Source organism: Lissotriton vulgaris, chromosome 1_1 (genome assembly GCF_964263255.1).
Source record: "Lissotriton vulgaris chromosome 1_1, aLisVul1.2, whole genome shotgun sequence".
Taxonomy (NCBI): domain Eukaryota; kingdom Metazoa; phylum Chordata; class Amphibia; order Caudata; family Salamandridae; genus Lissotriton; species Lissotriton vulgaris.
The window spans coordinates 1,553,764,316-1,553,780,323 of NC_141685.1; the positions used below are offsets into that span (position 1 = coordinate 1,553,764,316).

A 16,008-nucleotide genomic window follows, 5' to 3' on the forward strand; every position below is an offset into this window, starting at 1 on the left:
AGGCAGGTATTAGAAATGTTATGGGAGCTAATTAGTAAATGGCTTCAGCAACAGGCTGGCCTTATCCACCTAGGAGAGAAAGATTTGGTCCAGAAAACAGGTTTAGAGTTCACAAAAGTGATAAAGAGGGATTTGAGAGGTGAGTGGCAGATGGGGTAAGACATCTCTATATTGGAAACAGTTGCTGCCCAGGAGTGTTTGGAGGGGAACGGTAAAAACCAGCTGCAATAATCAAAGCGTATGATTTAGAGATTTAGAGTTTTGCAAATAGGATACTCAATCACAAAGGTGATGGATATCCCTTTTGCTGTATTAGATGTTCCATTGAATATTCTCCCCCAGTGTGTTATCATGCACCATTCCCAGTAAAAATTGAACACGAAACACACCATTGCGGCAACAACACCTGGGAAACAACAGACAGGAGTGTAAGAAATCAGGTTTTTGTTGAGGGGGTTGGAAGCCTCACTCAGCAACAACTACAATCCTTGTCAGATTGAACCACAAAAGTAAATAAATTAACCTGTGCTAAAATCCCTCTGGTACAGTAGCACAAAAGCAGTCAGGTTTATTTTAGAGAAACTGTGTTAAGTATTTATGTAGCAAACAAACAGTAATAAAGTGTAAACACAAAAATCACAAAACAATTTAAGAAAATCTAGTACATTTTAATAACTAGAATGTCAAAAATCCAATCAGTAGAGCCAGAGTGTTGCAATTTCAAAGTTATAGTTAAGTATAACACCCATAAGCACAAACCACCACTCATGGTCATCTTGTCCTGTTAGACCAGGGACAAGTCACAAGTTTAGGCCAGCCACAATGGAGCATGGACTGGATAAAGGGACCAGGTTAGTCCTTCTGAAAAAAGTTACCTTCTAAAAGTTCAGCACAAAGAGTCCAGTTTGAGATGGAGTAGCCCGCGAGGAGCAGGGAGAGTATCACAGATGGTCATCGCTGTAACGCAAAGATCTGGTTTGGTGCCTCAGAGGGTCTTGGGGGAGCTTCAAGTTGGTGTTCACTGGGGCCTGTTGTTGCTGTTGTGGCAGATGCAGATCTTGTGTTGCCAGCCATTGTAGGTGGTCTCTGTAGCAAGCTAAACTGGGTTCACTGGAGCTTTGCATTGGCGGTCATCATGGGTGCAGAGTCTTGGTGAGAACAGGCCTGTTTGCGGTCATGAAGAGCCTGAAACATCAGGATTTCTCCTTTCTCACAGAGATGTGCACTCTGATGACAGCCAAGGGTCCAAGACCTCTACGGGACCAGGGACTCACTCAAACAGAGGCCAACAGGGCTCAAGCAGGTCCAGTTGCAAGTCTAGGCAAGTCCAGTTGCAGCAGGTCAGCTGGGCAGGTGCAGCGAGGCCTCTGAAGCTTGTTGTGTCCCTGTAGCTCACAACAGGATGTCCCCCTGTTGACCTTTAGAGTCACTTATGTTAGCATAGGATGAAGGGAGCAGGTGTAGCCTTCCATCTCATGGAGCAGGGCAGGCCTTAAATAGCAGAGTAGTCCTCTGGAGAGCTGGACTGGAGTCAAGTTGCAGGACACTGCCCCAGTAGCAGCAGGGCCATCCACTGAAGAGCAAGGCAGGTCTCAAGTAGCTGGGCAGTCATCTGGGGAACGAGGCAGTCCTTCTCCTGAAGTCCACATGTCCAGGAGTGTAGTGAAGAGGTGGTTCAGGAGGTCCAATATGTATCCCTGGTGCCAGCCTTTGAAGTGGGGGTGACATCCTGGCTATCCCCACATCTAGTTCTGGAAAGTTCTTCCCTGCCCCTGCTCCGGTTCCAAGACATCTCAAGTGACAAAAAACTGGTGTCAGGTTCCTTGGTGTTTATGCTGGAGGCAGAACCTTTAAATGTAAGTGGGGCAAGGAACAGATCTGCTACACCCATCCTTCCAGGATGGCCCAAACTGCCAAAAAACAGCCCCCCTTTGTCTCACTGTCTGGGAAGGGTACACAGGCTCCAACTGCTAGCTTTTCACAGTCCTGTGACCCAGGAGTCAGGCAGCATGCACCAATTGGTTTGGACAAGAAAATGCCAACATTTTAAAAGTGGCATTTTCATAATTGTATCTTGAAATCCGACTGTACCTTTAAAGGAATTACAATTTGTTTGAGTCCAAACTTCACATCCCTATCTGTTCCTCATAAAATGTTAGCACGTCATGAATCTAATAAGGAAACTCAATGACAGAGCTAGGTTGTACAGTACTGAAAGAAACATGTAGATGTTTTTCACTACCAGGATATATAAAACTTAAAAACATATCCTAATTTTTAAATACAAATCACCTTGCCCAATGGGATCATTAGGGCCTACCTTAGAGGTGACATGTGTGCTTTAAAAAGGAAGGTAAAGGCCTGGCAAAGGCTTTATTTCACCAGGTCATGGCCATCATAGACATTTTACTTCGGACTGCATTTAGATGGTATAACAATAAAAATAGTAAATGTTTTAACCCATAGATTTAAAGCAATCTTGGTTGTGTGCTGTCAGCATTGAAAGCATGTGGAATTTTACGCTGCAAAAAAAGAAACAATTTGCAGTTTATCAGCGTTTGCAGGCAAAGGCGCCTACCTCTGCACAATTCCTAGGTAAAAAACGACAATTCCCATGGTGCCTGCAGCCCTAAGGATCGTGGCATAAAAGATGAACACGAACGTCGATCAACATACGTAATTCTCTACTTTGTAATTGACCGGGAGGCTTGTATCGGCTGTGTGGTGTCTCTCGCCCGTCTCGTCCATAGGGAGTGTTTTACCATCCTGATCTTCGGTTTTCCTGGGATGGTGAGAGGTGCAGGAGCGCCTCTTCTTTCCTGGAGGGCTTCTTGCAGCGGGGCTTGATAACACCAAATGCGGTGGGACGAGGAGTCTTAGGCGGGTTGAGTGCCGGCGTCTCGAGGATACAGAAACAGTATTCCATTTCGTACTTTCTAGCAGGGGAAAACAGGCTTGCATCCCGCTGCTTTGAAGAGGTTCTAAATCGTTCTAGAAAGACACAAATTCACTTGACTTCTAGGTAAGAAGTATTTAAGGCGGCTACCACAAAGGTATCCACATATTCTTTAAGCACGTCATTTAAGAAATACTGAAAGGCCGCTGGGGCGTCGCACAACCCGAATGGCATGACAGAATATTCATACATCCCATAATGTGTTTTGATGGTGGTTTTCCATTCATCAAACAAACAAACAATCCATGCATCTTGAAAGTGCAGAAGGTATAAAAACCTATTTAGATGCAGAGAGCCTAGTGTGCTGTGCACAGAAGATAATACCTAGTGAGAGGCAAGGAAACACATCTTTAAAAAGGAAAATCCTTTAAAAAGGATGGAAACCTATCACTCACCGAGGCCACCTTCACTTCCTTGTATGGATTAGCGTTAATTGTGAACGTAAAGAGGAGCTAATGAAAGTCTGTGGATTTCCAGTTTCCTAATTAAGGAATCTCAATACATTTCTTTCTGCCGTATATCTATCATCATTAAGGAAAAACAGTGTTTATGACTATAATAGACGTGTTGCCTATAGTCTGTGCAGGGGGCATCCTAATGCACGTGACTTTTGAATTAAGAAGCCTTACCAGCAGTATTGCTCAGATCTCCTAACTATTTTCTTTTTCTTGCTTTTTTTAGCTGTACGTATGGTGTATGATGTTTCTTTCGGATATACAATTCAGGAGAGTGAATGAGAGGAGTAAATGATCTTGATTCTATTTTGTTTTTGTCCTGTTAGGTACATGCAGGAAGAATTTTACAGAAAGTTTTTTGCACAGAAATTCTTTCTATTAGGCTAAACTTTCTATATCTATAAGATATTTACGGATTATTAGCAAGATTTACAGACTTGTATCTTGTATTCTCGTTATTTTCTTCACTATTTATTCCACAGGTTCAAAATCCATGCAGTTCCCTTCCTTACACCCTTATCCCTCGCTTGACCACGTTACTACTCTGTGTAGTATTTGTTGCTACAGAGTTGGGGATGTCAGGAGGTGGACCACTTTGTGCATCATTCCAGTTCTGAGGAGTTCCATCTTCAAGGGCCCTGACACAGGTGAACTGAAACATCCATTTCATTTTAAACATGTCATTTTTCTTAGATTTCCAATATACAATGTACAATGAATAGAAGTATACTGCAAACAATTACCACAGAGGTTTCCCTCTTCCAAACTCCCTCAATCAATCAATCAATCAATCAGGGTTGGTAAAGTGCAACTACTCACCTGTGAGGGTCTCAAGGCACTAGTGGGATGGGGGTGGCTCCGTTGAGTGCTGGGGTCATCCGAAGAGCCAGGTCTTGAGGTCCTTCCTGAACTGGTGCAATGTGGGAGACTGCCAGTGGAGGAGGGGGAGGGTGCTTGAGGCTTTGGCTGCGAGGTAGGAGAAGGACTTTCCTCCCATTCTAGTCCTGTTGATGCATGGGATGGTGGCCAAAGAGAGCTGACTGATCATAGATGTTGTTTGGGTATGTGAAGGATAGGCGGCTGTTCAGAGATGCACGTCTGGTGTTGTGAAGCCTCAAATACATTGGTGAGGAGTTTGAAGGTAATTTTTCTTTTGACTGGAAGCAGATGGACATTGCGGAGGTGATGGATGATGTGACTGTGATGGGGATGTCGAGGATTAGTCTGACTGTGGCATTATGAACAGTCTGGAGTTTGCGAAGGAGTTTCTTGTTGATTCCGGTTTAGAGGGCGTTGCCGTAGTCCAGGCTGCTGCCCATGAGTGCTTGTGTGGCAGTTTTTCTGGGTTCGGTTGGGATCCATCTGTAAGTCTTTCGAAGCATGCAGTGAGTGTTGACTTGAAGCAGATTGAGGATACCGCTTTGATCTGGCGGTTCATTGTGAGCGATGAGTCTAGTATAAAGCTAAGGTTTCTTGCACAGTCCGTCAGTTTGGGAGTATTTCTGAGGGGGATATCTGAGGCCACCAGGAGTATTCCATGTGGAAGGGGTGGAGCTAAGAATGAGGACTTCTGTCTGTTCTGAGTTGAGTTTCAGGCAGTTGTTCTTAATCCAGGTGACGACGGCTTTCATCTCTTCTTGTAAGTTGTGTTTGGTGATGTTGGGTTCGTTAGTGAGGGGGAGGATAAGCTGGGTGTCATTGGTGTAAGAGACGATGTTGAGCCCATGGTTCCTGACGATGTTTGCAAGGGGGCCCATGTAGACATTGAATAGGGTAGGGCTGAGGGAGGAGTCCTGGGGCACTACACAGTTGGTTTCTGTCAGTTTTGATAAGTAGGGAGGGAGTCTGATCTGCTGAGTTCTGCCGGTGAGGAAGGAGCGTATCCAATAGAGGGCCTTGACATGGATGCTGGCGTCATGGAGTCTGGAGGCTGGGGTGCATGTGAGACGGTGTCAAATGCAGCCGAGTGGTCCAGGAAGGAGAGTGCTACCATTTCGCCCTGCTCGTGGAGGGATTGGGTGTCATCAGTGGCGGCAATTAGGGCGGTCTTGGTGCTGTGGTTGCTTTGGAATCCGGATTGGGCGATATTCAGGGTGATGTTAATCTTCGATGAAGGTTGCTAGCTGAGTGTTGATGGCCTTTTCAATGACCTTGGCTGCGAAAGGAATCAGGGAGATTGGTATGAAGTTCATGAGGTCCGTTGGGTTCACGTAGGGTGATTCAGTAGGGGGTTGATTTTGGTGTGTTTCCAGTCATTGGGGAAGGTGGCAGTCGCGAAGAAGCAGTTGATCATTCAACGTAGTTTGGGTGCGATGGTAGAGGCAGATCTGTTGAAGATGTGGTGTGGGCAGGGGTCTCAAAAACTACAACAACTCCAGGACCAATTCTGAGCAGCAATAACATCTTCATCTTTGAAAGTAATCAAAACCATGTGTGTTGATAAGAATATCATGAGCAGGGGATATATATTATCTTAACATTTCACTCAGGGGACCATGTAAACTGTCACATCTCAATTCATTAGAAGTAAAAAAGTTTAGAGTTCACAACTGTGTTGGACATGATATATTCCAGAGCCCAGTTGATAGGAAAGGCAGCAGACCCCATATCACTCAGAAGTTATATTGACCAGTCATTGTCTGGAGTGTCTCTTAATAGATACCATATTATATTCCAAAAGTCTTTGGTGCAAGTGAGAGATTGGAGGAGGATTTCTCTTTTTGCAGCTCAAAGCCAAATATGTTTTTACAACCCCTAAACAATTCCATAAAAGGATGCAATGTGCTCTAGTTTGAGGTTCCAAAAGAGGGAGCGAACAAATATTATATTTGAGAGAGTGCAGGCTCTCAGTATATTTTTCATAAATGCAAAGATCTCTGACCTGAACAGTATGCAATTGGGGAGTCCACCAAATATGTTTAAAATCACCTAATAGGCCACAGACTCACCAATACACCGCACTCATGAGCAAGAAGAATTTGGTCTGCTTCATTGGGCAGTAATACCAGTTAAATACTATCTTATAGTGCACCTCTCTACCCAAGATGCATCCAGGGTTTTGAGTGATATCCCATCCCACCAAAGCTGTTTCCTTTGAGCTTTCTGCACCTCCCTGCCCAGAATCATTGTTTGTGAGGATAAGGCAATGCTTTAATCAAGTCCTGTTGAGGAAGTTGTATTCTGTTGATATTAAACCTTTTGAGCTAATTGCTGACTTTACAATTTTCTCAAATGGGATCAAAAGCCCTATTGAGGAAATTGTATACCGTTGATATTATATCTTTTGAGCCAATTGCTGGCTTTATAATTTTTTCAAATGGGATCAAATTGTGGGTGGTACTTACTAACAATAGGGTGTCTCAGCTAGCTTATCTGGGCATAGTGGAATTGTTCCTGCTCGTCAAGTTTGCAGATGCATTTACAAATCTCAAAGGACAGCATCTTGCCATTTGAAGACCTTTTCCCAACTCCATTTGCTGATAGGGCCTACTATCAATGCCATTTTACAGCCCAGCGTGGTAATGGATAGGGATGTTTGCGGAAGAAAAGGTAGTCAAGCTTATGCTATTTGTAAGGGTGCTATCATGGATGCCAAGGGATCTGTGCCACTTAGGTTTCCTTGCTCAGTCGTAAAGGGTTTTGTCCAATACTGCCCATTCCATTTGTAGACACATTTTTTCAGTCTCCCTGAGTGATCAGCTAAAAAATATCCATAATTGTCCTTCTTATTAATAAGTTGGGAAATGTGGTCGTGCTAGCCCTTTGGCAAGTTTGGGTTGACACAAAATTTTATAAGCTAGACTGGTCCAACCACTTTGACAAATGAATGTCAAGATATATATATTTTTGTTGTTTAGTGAAGAATTCTCAGTGGACCAAGATGGGCAGAGTACATAATAGATATGAAATTGTAAGGAGACCATTTTCTTTAATGATATTTATCTTGCCTAACCAGGAGAGAAAGAAGGGTGACCATTTCCTAAAGGTATTTAAACATGTTTACTCTTTCTGGTGGTAAAGTCAAGTTCAAGATCTCCAATTATGATAGTTTAAGTAATTAGGGGAGAGGAAGTAGCCTTACGGCTAGAGCGGTTGACCTCGAAGCTGGGGAACCGAGTTTGAGTCTCGGCAGGGACGCTCAACATCCTGTGATTCTGGGCAAATCACTTAATCTCCCCACTCCTAACAAAAATAAAGGGCCATATTATCAAGCAGGGTGTTAAAATTATCGCCGTTTTCTGCCATGTTAGCGACAGAAAACTGCACCTAAAGCGGCGATAATGGGTTTGATAATATGCCCGGAGAGTTCCAGTAGAAGCCCATGTTCACACCAGGACATGGGTTTCTATTGGAATTCACAAGCCCATTATCGCAGCTTTAGCGGCAGTTTACTGCCGCTAAAACTGCGATAATTTTTAACGCCCTGCTTGATAATATGCCCCAAAGTGTCCTTGTGTGAAGAAATTAGTGCTCATGTAAAGTGCTCTGATACCTGATATCTTTGGCTCGAGTTTGCGCTATATAAAACTCTAAAAAAGAAATAACATAAAAATGAATCCTTTAGACAAAGACTGTCCTGTGATGGGTGTGTCTGGTGATATTAAGGTTTGAAGGACATGAGTATGGGAGAGATATGAAACCCTGGGGAGGCAGTTCATTTTAATAGTATTTATCTTACCTAACCATGAGAGAAAGAGGGGCAACTGTTTCCTAAAGGTAGAACAAAGATCTCAAGGATATGCAGATAATTGTCCTTGTAGTCATTTGATAGACTTGGAACGATATTGACACACTAATATTTGATTTACCAAGATGTCCAACTGACTGTAGTCTGGGACTTTAGCATGTTTACAGTTTCTGTGGGTAACGTCAAGTTCAAGATCTCCGATAGTGTCAGATTAATCCTAAAGCCAAAGACCATCCTGGGATAGGTGTGTCCGGTGATATTAAGGCTAGAACGACATCATCTGTGAAAAATGTTATTTTATGCATAGTCAGGCCAAATTGAATACCTTCAATTGCCCCATCCACTCTGTTGTGTGCTGCAAAAGATGCAATGCTGCAGTCAAAAATAATTGGTGGAAGGTGGTATCTCTGATTTGTTCCCCTTCCCAGAGTGAAAGGGCATGACAATCTGCAGTTTAAGGCAACACTTGAAGTATATAAAAAAAACTGCTTTAGATAGAAATGCAGTCTGAAATCCAATCTTAACAAGTGTTTTATCAAGAAAATGCCAGTCCACCTGGTTGAATGCCTTCTCTGCATCTAGCGAAACAAGCACTGCAGGGATCATTTTTCTTTTGGCTTTTTTGACCAGATGAGCCAAACAGTGGATATTATCATGTGTTTACCTGTACTTGAATAACACGGATTGGTTGAGGTGTATCAGGTTTTTAAGAAGGACATCCACTCTGGTCATGAGAATGTTTGTAAGTTTGGCATCCAATTTAATCAGTGCTCTGGGCTTATAAGAAGCACACAGCTTGCAATTGTGACCTAATTTTTGGAATCAAGGAGATGTTAATCCTTCTATTGTAAAGGTCAGTGTCCCCTCTGCAAATGTAGTAAAATGCTTGGTCAAGTGCAGGCCAGGCCCTGTGGCTAACCCCTCCCAGGCAGATATCTAAATATATAAATATATATAAATATTTTTTAAACCAAAGATTCGCTGCACTCAGTAAATCCAGGTAATTACTTGTTTACTTCAGAACATTTCCACTCCACCAACAAGTTTCGGCCTCACAGGGCCTCTCTCAGGGAGAGGCCCTGTGAGGGCAAAAAACGTCGGTGGAGTGGAAACGTTCTGAGGTATTCAGAATAAACAAGTAATTTCCTGGATTTATGTGGCGTATGTTTGGTTTCAAATTCAATATTGGGTTAATTGGTTCAGCCCTACGGTAGCAACCACTATTGTTCACACTGAGTGGAACCACATTGTTTGCAGAAATATATATATATATATATATATATATATATATATATATATATATACACACATATACATATATATATATACACATATACATATATATATATATATAAATATATACATATGTATGTATATATATATATATATATATATACAACACCTCCTCTCAGAAGAAAGAAGCAGGAGCCTCAGTGGGGATGAGAAGCGGCAGCACCTTTATTTCAAACAAATGGCGTATGCATTTCGGCCGGTGTGGCCTCGTCAGCGCCTGCGGTAGTAAATGCGGAAGTCCTGGCGTTCTGCAGCTTGATAAGGCACCCAACCCCACAGTGATAGGTGCAGTGTCCTAGCTCCGCCCTTCAGCACAAAAGTCCTCAATATGCAGGGTCCGTGTAGATCAGCAGACTCCATGTCCCAGGATGCAACAGTGGCTCCCAGGTGAGTATGGCTGTGGAGCGGTCTTGAGAAATTCAAGAAAATAGCGGAGGGAAAGGTGCGCTGCAAAGCGTTCGTGGAAACCGCAGAGTGAAACACAGGGTGCAGCCTCAAGTCCCCAGCGCCTCATCAACCATAGGTCCAAGCCCCAATTGTAGCGTGAGCAGGGAAGATTAGACCCAGCTCGAGTGGTGAAAAAATGTCTCACAATGGCGCTTCAGGTGCGAGGTCCGCCGGTGGGACAGGAGACATTCAATAACTTGAAGTAAGAAAAGATGCCGAAGCAGGTTCCAGAGTCTCCGGGCCACTTAAAGATGAGGGAGCTCCTGAACCGCGCCTCTGGAAAGCGCGCAGAAATATAAACAACACCTCCTCTCAGAAGAAAGAAGCAGGAGCCTCAGTGGGGATGAGAAGCGGCAGCACCTTTATTTCAAACAAATGGCGTATGCATTTCGGCCGGTGTGGCCTCGTCAGCGCCTGCGGTAGTAAATGCGGAAGTCCTGGCGTTCTGCAGCTTGATAAGGCACCCAACCCCACAGTGATAGGTGCAGTGTCCTAGCTCCGCCCTTCAGCACAAAAGTCCTCAATATGCAGGGTCCGTGTAGATCAGCGGACTCCATGTCCCAGGATGCAACAGTGGCTCCCAGGTGAGTATGGCTGTGGAGCGGTCTTGAGAAATTCAAGAAAATAGCGGAGGGAAAGGTGCGCTGCAAAGCGTTCGTGGAAACCGCAGAGTGAAACACAGGGTGCAGCCTCAAGTCCCCAGCGCCTCATCAACCATAGGTTCAAGCCCCAATTGTAGCGTGAGCAGGGAAGATTAGACCCAGCTCGAGTGGTGAAAAAATGTCTCACAATGGCGCTTCAGGTGCGAGGTCCGCCGGCGGGACAGGAGACATTCAATAACTTGGAGTAAGAAAAGATGCCGAAGCAGGTTCCAGAGTCTCCGGGCCACTTAAAGATGAGGGAGCTCCTGAACCGCGCCTCTGGAAAGCGCGCAGAAATATAAACAACACCTCCTCTCAGAAGAAAGAAGCAGGAGCCTCAGTGGGGATGAGAAGCGGCAGCACCTTTATTTCAAACAAATGGCGTATGCATTTCGGCCGGTGTGGCCTCGTCAGCGCCTGCGGTAGTAAATGCGGACGTCCTGGCGTTCTGCAGGTTTATTAAGGCACCCAACCCCACAGTGATAGGTGCAGTGTCCTAGCTCCGCCCTTCAGCACAAAAGTCCTCAATATGCAGGGTCCGTGTAGATCAGCGGACTCCATGTCCCAGGATGCAACAGTGGCTCCCAGGTGAGTATGGCTGTGGAGCGGTCTTGAGAAATTCAAGAAAATAGCGGAGGGAAAGGTGCGCTGCAAAGCGTTCGTGGAAACCGCAGAGTGAAACACAGGGTGCAGCCTCAAGTCCCCAGCGCCTCATCAACCATAGGTCCAAGCCCCAATTGTAGCGTGAGCAGGGAAGATTAGACCCAGCTCGAGTGGTGAAAAAATGTCTCACAATGGCGCTTCAGGTGCGAGGTCCGCCGGCGGGACAGGAGACATTCAATAACTTGAAGTAAGAAAAGATGCCGAAGCAGGTTCCAGAGTCTCCGGGCCACTTAAAGATGAGGGAGATCCTGAACCGCGCCTCTGGAAAGCGCGCAGAAATATAAATAACACCTCCTCTCAGAAGAAAGAAGCAGGAGCCTCAGTGGGGATGAGAAGCGGCAGCACCTTTATTTCAAACAAATGGCGTATGCATTTCGGCCGGTGTGGCCTCGTCAGCGCCTGCGGTAGTAAATGCGGAAGTCCTGGCGTTCTGCAGCTTGATAAGGCACCCAACCCCACAGTGATAGGTGCATTGTCCTAGCTCCGCCCTTCAGCACAAAAGTCCTCAATATGCAGGGTCCGTGTAGATCAGCGGACTCCATGTCCCAGGATGCAACAGTGGCTCCCAGGTGAGTATGGCTGTGGAGCGGTCTTGAGAAATTCAAGAAAATAGCGGAGGGAAAGGTGCGCTGCAAAGCGTTCGTGGAAACCGCAGAGTGAAACACAGGGTGCAGCCTCAAGTCCCCAGCGCCTCATCACCCATAGGTCCAAGCCCCAATTGTAGCGTGAGCAGGGAAGATTAGACCCAGCTCGAGTGGTGAAAAAATGTCTCACAATGGCGCTTCAGGTGCGAGGTCCGCCGGCGGGACAGGAGACATTCAATAACTTGAAGTAAGAAAAGATGCCGAAGCAGGTTCCAGAGTCTCCGGGCCACTTAAAGATGAGGGAGCTCCTGAACCGCGCCTCTGGAAAGCGCGCAGAAATATAAACAACACCTCCTCTCAGAAGAAAGAAGCAGGAGCCTCAGTGGGGATGAGAAGCGGCAGCACCTTTATTTCAAACAAATGGCGTATGCATTTCGGCCGGTGTGGCCTCGTCAGCGCCTGCGGTAGTAAATGCGGAAGTCCTGGCGTTCTGCAGCTTGATAAGGCACCCAACCCCACAGTGATAGGTGCAGTGTCCTAGCTCCGCCCTTCAGCACAAAAGTCCTCAATATGCAGGGTCCGTGTAGATCAGCGGACTCCATGTCCCAGGATGCAACAGTGGCTCCCAGGTGAGTATGGCTGTGGAGCGGTCTTGAGAAATTCAAGAAAATAGCGGAGGGAAAGGTGCGCTGCAAAGCGTTCGTGGAAACCGCAGAGTGAAACACATATATATATATATATATATATTACCTACTGGCGATAGCCAGTAGGTATATATAGTTAGGATTTTTTCTCTATGGGATTTTTGAAAATTCTATGTCTAATAACTTTGGCGTTTGTGGACGGAATTGGCTGAAATGTTCAGGAAAATGGCACATTTTGTTTCTGAGCAGTCCCTGAAAATTTGGTAGGGGTTCGTCGAGGGGGGGCCGAGAAAAAAGGGGGGTCCCAAAACGCGTTTTTCCCATTCATTTTTCCATAGGGCGGTTGGCCTCACTTTTAGCTCGAACGGCTGAATGGATTTGCACGAAACTTGGCAAAATTGTAGGGACTGTTAGCCCGATGTGCCTTTGCTAGGTCTCAATATATGTGCTCCAGTGGATTTTGAGAAATTAACATTCAAAATAAGATATATATCTGTGACAGCGTAACGGAACTTTGCGAAGCGAAGCTGATTGGCTCTCCGGTGTCTGTCACCATTCTAAACAGTCCGGAGCGGCCGCCATCTTGTCTCTCGGTAGGATCGAGAGACAAGAGGAGGCCAAAACAAAGGGGGAAATGAAGGAAAGGGGGCAAGGTAGACCCCTTCTGACCCTCTAGGATTGATGAGGGGGATATTATAGAGCCACGCGGGGCAAAAAAAAAGAAATCCGATTTTTTTCGCCGTAGAGCCGCGTCTTGGTACGCGAACCGGGCAGCTAACCGGCAGTGTAACGGGAGTCTGAGGAGTAGCTGATTGGCTGTCAACATTATAAACAGTCCGGAGCGGCCGCCATCTTGTCTCTCGGTAGGATCGAGAGACAAGAGGAGGCCAAAACAAAGGGGTAAATGAAGGAAAGGGGGCAAGGTAGACCCCTTCTGACCCCCTAGGATTGATGAGGGAGATATTATAGAGCCACGCGGGGCAAAAAAAAAAAATGCGATTTTTCGCCGTAGAGGCCCGTCCCGGTACGCGAACCGGGCAGCTAACTGGGCAGCTAACCGGCAGCGTAACGGGAGTCTGAGGAGAAGCTGATTGGCTGTTAACATTGTAAACAGTCTGGAGCGGCCGCCATCTTGTCTCTCGGTGGGATCGAGAGACAAGAGGTGGAAAAAAAAAAGGTGTAAATGAAGGAAAGGATTAAGGTAGACCCCTCCTGAACCCCTAGGATTGATGAGGGGGCTATTAAAGTTCCCCGCGGGGCAGAAGAAAAAAAATTGCGATTTTTCACGGTAGAGGTGCTTCCAGGTACGTTAACCGGGCAGCTAACCGGCAGCGTAACGGGAGTCCGACATATTGTGTTTTTGGAACGTTTGTGATATGTGCACGTGTGGATTTTGTCTAATTAAGGTTAAAAAAAAATATATATATATCTTTAAGCGTGCTCTGGCGCGCTTACGTTACGGGTTTTGTTTGCACTGCAGAGACGATACGTCACGGTTATGCGATGCATCATGAGGCGTCTCACGGGCTACGTGATACGTCACGTAATAAAGAATATATTTTACAGCTATAGATATTAGCTTTTACAAAACCAATGAAATTCACTGAAAAAAACCATAGGTTATAGACCATATATAGTTAGGAATTTGCATGTCATTGAGATGTCATCAGTGATGTCATCAGTGATGTCACTGACCATGTCATGAATGATGTAATATGTGACATCATTAGCAGTGGATTGCGGGTGCGCGATATATAGTTAGTGCAACTAACTATATATGGAATTTCAATGGTTTTGTGCGAGTAAAATAAGGTTTTGCAAATGCTAATCCCTAACTATATATGGTCTATAACCTATGGTTTTTTCAGTGAATTTTCAAGGTTTTGTAAATGCAAATTCCTAACTATATATGGTCTATAACCTATGGTTTTTTCAGTGAATATATATATATATATATATATATATATATATATATATATATATATATATATATATATATGTTACTTCGAATCTTCTGGTTCCCGGGGCAGACGCCGGACCGGGGTACCGACGGTCAGAGCGGTGCCCCTTTTATTCCTGAGCTGTGGCCAGGTGAGGAGCGGCGCCGGCCTCTCATATTCTAGCTTCTACTAAACAGGAGCACTGTGAAGGCCTAACCAGGTGATATCTTGTATGTTCGTTTGATTTATGTTACACACACATTCACTTTATTCAGGAGTAGCAAAATTTAACCTTTTGGTCCTGAAGAAGCAGGTGATACTAATTGTATCGTTAGCTGCAGAAACATGTCGACCTCTACCTAATAGGCAGTAGATATTTGCTCAAATTACTGTTATTTTGCATTTCTCACATCCTTTTAATCTTGGAAGTGGTCTTGCTCTTTATTAAAGTTTTTTCTGCAACCACTATCCATTTTTAATCACTCACGTTTCACTGATTTTTCCTTTTTGCACTGCATATCAGTTACTTGGATTTGAGTGTACTCTTTGTATGCTGTGGACACACCACTTGCTGAGACTGACCCAAATGATGACTACCAGGGCGGTCCAGATTGTGTAACTGATGGGATACTGTACAGAGAGTGACAGTCCTAAGCGTATCAAGTAGTGGACATGATATTGTTTGAAACACAGAATTTTGAGTTCCCGTAGACCCACAGTTGTTATTTGTGTATACACCCAGGAATACCTACCAACAGACATTTATGAACACTTAACAACTAAAGTGGTGGGTGGTGTGGATTGTATATTCTATGGATGCCACCACTTTTCCTTTCTCAGTATAGTGTGGAAAGGTCAAACATTAGTTTAAAAAAAGAAATGATCACCTTTCTGTGATGTAAGCTTCTTGAATTGTGGGGAGCAGCAAAACTCCCCCAATCTGGTGTTCCCACAATTCTACCATTAAACAGTCTCTTACTTGTGTAGGAGGTCCTATCAGAACTATTGGGTACAGGCTAAATAAGTGACTGTGTAAAGTCAATGTGATCTGCACATGGTCCCCCTTTTACCATATTCCTGGTGCGTGTTATAGACCACACATGATGTGTGGGATAACCTTTTTATTTTGTGAAGTGTGAGAACATTGGATGGCCATTTTCCTACAGTTCTAGAATTGTTTTTTTTTTTACTTCTTTAATATTTATAGATTATTCTAGGTAATTAAGCATGATGGGATTCATGCAAGTCACATCAGCGCAAATTTCCCTGTACCTATAGTTTTCAGAAATGTCTGGGGCTTGTTCACTTCCATAGGTGCCAGACGATTTCAGGCACAAATAATGCAGGCATCCTCCATTGTATCCCATCAGAAACATTCACTGGTGACTACTGTGTGTCCCCACTAAAACCCATCCATGGAAAAACCTGCAAATGTGTTACTATCCCAGTCAGAAGATCTAGCAGAATGCAGATTAGTCTTAGACTTCTTTCATTACAACGAGACATATACAATTGATATTCCCATGCTTAGTAGATGCAGAGCATCAACGCTGGGAGTCATTCCTTCACCAAGGTTGGTTCCTGTGTGGGGGAGACTAGTGGTAATTTCCAGGCTTTGTTAAAAAACAACTACAACTCTGACAAATGTCATGTTCAGTGCAATCTCACTGCCAGCAAATCAATGTGAGGGAGTTCTGA

General features: G+C 44.6%; 1 protein-coding gene across 1 annotated transcript in view; it reads right to left on the reverse strand.

The window, feature by feature from the left end:
- The window catches only part of LOC147750799 (solute carrier family 23 member 1-like), a 783,856-nt gene that overhangs the window by 561,562 nt on the left and 206,286 nt on the right, over window positions 1-16,008 (reverse strand). The window lies entirely within an intron of this gene.